Below are 6,161 nucleotides of genomic sequence, written 5' to 3'. Positions count from 1 at the left end.
GGGTATGACAATAGTACCTCCTTCACAGAGCTGTTGTGAAGTGCAGGTAAGCACATACATAGCAACAGAGTCAAGGTCGCAGTGAAGGCGATTCATAAATGGCAGCTGCTCTGTATCCTTTCACTGACACTTTCAACTCATTCCTATGAAATTTCCCACCGGTTTGTGTTCACCTCTTCCAGAGTCACAGCTGAAAAGTTACATGCACTGTCTAAATCACTCCCTTCTACCTCCACTCCCACCTGCCCCTCAGTTATCCCCCAGGGAAACCCATAATGTCGCTCCTCCACCTTCAACTTTAGAGTCAGGAAAGGCTGTCTGAGCTGTATAGACCATGAAAGGGTGACTGGCAATCTATTGCCTCTCTGTGGCCTGTTTCTTCATCTGTCTACTTGTTGGATGCCATGCTCTCCAATCCCCATCCAGCACTGCATTTCGCAGGTAAGCTGTTTTTCAACTTGCAGGTTCTAACCACAAAAGATATTTAACGCCCAAGAAGGAAAAGCTCATCAAGAGTGGAGTGTCTTTGGGAGCTTCTCTGATGAATGTCTTTGTCGCCATCTTGTGGCAGGTGCTTTGTTACATCTTCTTTCAGGAGGCAGAAGGTAGTCTGGAAATAGAATTGGACGAGCAGAAAACTCCCTGTCTGTCCCATGGAAGGAAACCAGTATTTCACCTACAGAAGCCATCTAGTTCAATGGATCTCAAACTTAAATGAGTGTATAAATCATCTGGAGGTCTTTTGGATTACGTATTCTGACTCAGTAGAACTGAAATGAAAGTGGGTTTGGAGGGGAAAAAGTAGGTTGGATGAGATTGTTTGTGGGGAAATGGAGAAATGGGGAATAGCCACCACAATAGTGGGTTTTGAGAAAATGATGGACAAAGGGTATTTGGAGATTCAGGAGAAGGGTCATACCATGCAACTCTCATCACCTCTTTAAGTGACTTAAATAACTATATCGCTTTTTGATGCTTTATCGGATGTCAGCTTGATGTTCCTTTTCATTGCAGTACATTGCTGAGCCTGGCTATGACATAGCCCAGCTTTATTCAGTTAGATAAAAAGTAGATATCAGAAAAGAAGGTAATGCTGCCTGAGGATAGCAGAGAATGCCTGGCAGAGGAGATCATTTGGGCTGAATCTTAAGGAATGAATAATGAACAGAAGGGTCCTGTAGATGGTGGGAACAGCATGGGCAAAGCACAGAAATGGAAAAATACGTGGCATGTGTCCTGTGAAGGAATGACGAATAATGCGACTGGTAGATAGGGTACATGGGGAGTCATGAAGCTGTAAAGTATTCTGATCGTATACTTTTCTACATGTAAAGTAACAAAAAGTGTACTGTGAACAACTTCAAGTATAAGTCATCATACTTGTCATCATGTAATAACTTTTCTTTCTGAAGTGGAATGAACCTATTTCATTACCACTGGTATTCTCGGTACCCTTGAGTCTGGTACATAATTGATGCTCAATAGATAAATGAATGTAACGGTTTCAAAACAGTGATCTCAGACTCCCGATTGTGTTATAATTATTTGTGCCCAAGCCTTGGGAAACTGGGAGTTCCCTGAGTGCAGGGACCATGTTCGGTGCCGAGGATGGTGCCATCACCCGGTCGGCCCTCAGCCTTGGCTCTGGGACCCTACTGACACTTCAGCATTCCTTCCAGGCCATAGCTGTGTGGCGGCCAGAGAGCCTGCACCTCATCTTCTGGGAAGTAGGTTCCATCCTCGGGCCCTGCTTTCTGATGTCCACAGTGATGAACGTGCATTTATCAGGCTCCGACTGTTTGCCATGCCCCCTATCTCAGCCCACCGCACAGCCTCTAATCCAGGTGGAAATCCAGCCCATGTTCTGGGAGAAGACTCGATCCCAGAGCTACCAAAATCAACTCCCTCTGGAAAACCAGAAACAGAAAACAAAAATTCACTCTTACTCCCTCCTGTCACTATGAGTAGTTTATAGTTCCTTCCAGATTCTGTGTGTGTGTGTTTTTTTTTTTTACTATTAGAATCAAGATATGTAAAGTATTTAAGGTTCTTTTCCTTCCAGCTAACCTGATGAAGCATCAGGTTATCTGGAAGTTTAAGGGTCTGGAATACAAGCCCTAGAGCCTGATCCCCAGGTTCAAAGCCTCATTCTGTCATGTGATCTTGGACAACCCAGCAAACTGTTCTGTACCTCATTTTCCCATTCTGTAAAATGGGGATAATAGGGTTGAATAAATGTCTTTACATTAAGACATATAAAGCACTTAGAACAATATGTTGCTAATTTCAGAGCATTTTCTATGTTGCTACATCATCTTCATAATGACCATTTTTAATGGCTGTAGTACAGTCTACTGAGTGTCTACATGAACCAATTTACTTAATCATTATTCCTTCGTTAAGTGTTTGTTATTTCTGGTCATTCTGTATTATAAATAACATTGTCATAAATATCTTAGGACAGACATTTTGGATTTTTCCATACATAGATTTCCCAGAAGTAGAAGCATGAGGTCAAAGGGCAAAACATTTTATGTCTTTGGTCTATATAGGGAAGAAATAGTTTTCTAAAAAGGGTTGTAGCTCTTTAAAATGCAATGTATGCTGGAACTTTTTACTTTTCACTGCTCCCTCACCAGCCTTAGATAATAACAATTTCTTTGATTTGTGCAAATTTAACAAGCCATAAATAGTTCCACTTTAATTTCCTTTTCTTCGACCATCATCAAGGCTTATTATTGCCAGTTGCAATTACTTTATTGTGAATTCTATCAGTCAAAGTCAACGCCAGTTGCTTTAACAGAGAAGACTTAATACAAAGAATTGTGAATTATGTATTAGAGAATTGAAAAGCTAAATGAAGCAGTAAGGATCTGCTACCACCCCTGAGGCTGGGGGAACAAAGGGAAGACGAGGTGGCTTAGTGTTTGTGTCTGGGGTGTGCTAGAAGCCTAATTCTGTAAGTGAGGGACAAACTGCAAACTGGATTCAGCTGCTGCTCTTGGAACAAACTGCTGCTGTAGAGGTGAAAAACGAAGGCTGTGGGTTTGCCAGCTTTAGCAAAACGAAATGCAGATGCCCAGTTAAATTTGAATTTCAGATAAATAATGTTGCAGAATATTTATGCTATCACATGGGACATACTTACAATAAAAAATTATTTGTTGTTTATCTATAATTCAAATTTAACTAAGCATCCTTCATTTTAATGGCACTCTTACAAGACAAGGGTGATACTGGAAAGTTTTCCTTCATCCTCATCTAGACTTTCAGTCGCCTCCTATTAGCAGAACCCAGCATAGAGCTAATTGGCAACATTGAAAAGTGGTTTGCAGACCAAGCCAAATAAAAAGGCGTGGGTTTGAAGCTGAGAAACAATTACCCAACCATTGGCACAGTCCACACTTTTGGCTATTCAGCATCTACACCGATTTATACACTGGTACTTCCAGACAACAACAAAAACAAGTCTAACAAAATGCCTAATAAAATGGAACTATCTTTCCACCAGATGAAGACACTCTCACCTCCCTGAAATGGGGAGATACAAAGTGTCAAAAGTCATTTTATTCATCTCTGGAAGAAAGTCACATTATCCATCTCTGAGCAGGATTAACTGCTCTTAAAACTCAGTCACACTCACATTTGAAAATTCTGTTACCTAAAGACTAAATTGTAGCATTTATATATAACATATATATAACTTACATAAAATAATAAAAGGAAGGAGAAGGGAGACTAAATTAGCTAATATTATATAATCACATACTAATCAAGGAAGAAAATATGCACGGCTTTACATTCCTCATTTCTATAACCAGTCATGAAGCCATAGTTGGCATTTATAAATTTCCTTCACAACCTCCCATTCCATGTTTTCTCGTCCTCAGACAGGACCTCAGTTCTCCTTGTCGAGTGACCCAAACCTTTATCTCTGAAAGATCTCACTCCTCAGTACTTCTGCTTCTCTCCAGTTGCAGTTGTATGCCTTAACATTTACTATAGAGCATGGAAGTACTGTGACACACCCCAGAGGATCCCCTGGGCTCAGATTTAGTCCTCTCTGCCCCCAGTTTCCCTCTGTTATCAGAATGAATCGCCACAGTCGGTAAAGTAAACTTCTTTGCCCACTGGTTTCGTGGCAGAAAGAGCACATGACAGTCTTGACTCCCAATTCAATAAAACTATTTTGTGAACTCTGATAGAAGCATTTGACTCTTGGGAACCAAGACTTCCAATCTAGAGAGCACAGAATTAAAGAGGCAAGAAGCAAAAATTCTGCAAGTGAGTTATTAGGTGAAATATTGAGAGGAGCCACTACCACTTCAGCGCCTTGATTTCTAGATCCAAGTGTTCCGGCTATGGGAGAAGGAGCACAATATATTGTTTACTGAGTCAAATCGTATATTGCATTCTGTAAGATAGAAGCTCACCATCTCCATAGGGTATTACCTCAACTAAGTCTTACTTAAGTCTTCAGTAGCTCATTCTAGTGATCCATTAGGCCAGCTGCTCCTGGGTGATAGAATCCGTGTTAAGACCACTGAATTCTGTGGGCATGAGCCTATTGCTGCACTTCTATTACTGTGAAATGAATTCCTTGATCAAAAGCCTGTTGTCTGAAATATACCAGGATGATGAATAGGCATCCCAAACATTTACAGATGATGGCACTGGCAAAGCATTATAGACAGGGAAGGAAAATCCATACCCAGAATATAGATTTATTCCAGCGAGGACAGATCTCTTTCCTGTTTATAATGAAAGGAATCTAATGTAATCATCCTGCTGCCAGTTGGATGGTCCTTTCAGGGAATGACGCCATTATCAAGAGCTCAACATTGGTCTCGGCCACTGACAGGCTAGTCGTTCAGCAGTAGCAGAAGCAGATCAATCTTAGTGAGAGGAAGTCCATGCATATAGCCTCCATTCTTGTCACCATGGCTACTTAGTACATAAACTCATTGAGCAAACCCTCGGTGGCTGGGAAAAGATACTGACTGACATACACAGAACATGCCATGTTGTCCGCCTGGTTACTGAGAACCTATTCCCGTTATGCCCTTTGGTGAGTTTTCACATGGGGCACAAATATCTTCACATTATGTACCTGTTCTAAGAGGTCCATCCACACATGCCTCCCCCAGACCTCCTCAACACCAATCTTACTATTTTGTTCTTTCTAATTCCCTGACCATCCAGCTAAACCATTAGCAACTACCCATGAATCAATAGAAATCTAACCATCTCTTAGACCAAAGTGGATAACCAAATGTATGACTTGAAGTCATGTCCATTGGGAAGATTTCCTTCACCATTACCTTTTGGGGCTAAAATTTCTTTCACCATGACCTTTTATTGAGGCTGCGAACCTGCAACCATACACTTCTAGTCAGTGGCAGTATATCATTAAGAATAATCTGTAAATCAAGTCCAAGTTTTTTTCTCCTTGGTCAGCTGGTCATAAGAAATTCCTGTTGAGCCTTAGGCATGGACTGAGGGAGAGGAAGTCATGCAAAAGGCGTAGATATCCAGTGAATCTCAGCCACCCATTCATGCAGCTTGTACCTTCCAGACATGCTCAGGCCAGATGATGATGTTATGTTTCTGGGCACAGCAAACCTTATCATTTGGTGAATAAGATAGACAGCTCAGATCACATGGTCACTTAATGTTTCATGGTTAGTTTGTGGCCTCATTTTTGATGTGTTTTTATCCATTTATCCATTAAACAAAGAATTTCTTTTTTTTTAAATTAAGTTTATTGGGGAAACATTGGTTAATACAATTATATAATTTTCAGGTGTACATTATAATTTGACATCTGTATATTCTATTGTGTGTTTACCACCCAAAGTCTAGTTTCCTTCAGTTACCATATATTTGATCCCGTTTACCCACTTCACCCTCCCCCTAACTCCCTATATTTGATCCCTTTTACCCCGTCTAGCTCGTCTCCCACCCTCTACCATCTGGTAACCATTAGTCTATAGTCCTTGTCCATGAGTCTCTGTTTGTTTGTCCTGTTCCTTTGTTGCTTTGAGGTTTATATCTCACATATAAGTGATATCATGTGATTTTCAACTTTTTCTGTCTGGCTTATTTCGCTTAGCATGATTATCTCGAGGTCCATCCATGTTGTCACAAATGGCTGTATTTCA

At 40.8% G+C, this 6,161-nt stretch overlaps 1 protein-coding gene across 1 annotated transcript in view; it reads left to right on the top strand.

Moving 5' to 3' along the window:
* Positions 1-6,161, top strand: part of ME3 (malic enzyme 3) — a 179,900-nt gene that overhangs the window by 162,301 nt on the left and 11,438 nt on the right. The window lies entirely within an intron of this gene.

Source organism: Pteropus alecto, unplaced genomic scaffold (assembly GCF_000325575.1).
Source record: "Pteropus alecto unplaced genomic scaffold, ASM32557v1 scaffold7, whole genome shotgun sequence".
In the NCBI taxonomy this organism is placed as follows: domain Eukaryota; kingdom Metazoa; phylum Chordata; class Mammalia; order Chiroptera; family Pteropodidae; genus Pteropus; species Pteropus alecto.
Note: the sequence above shows the minus strand (reverse complement) of the source record. Positions and strands in the feature narration are given on the sequence as shown.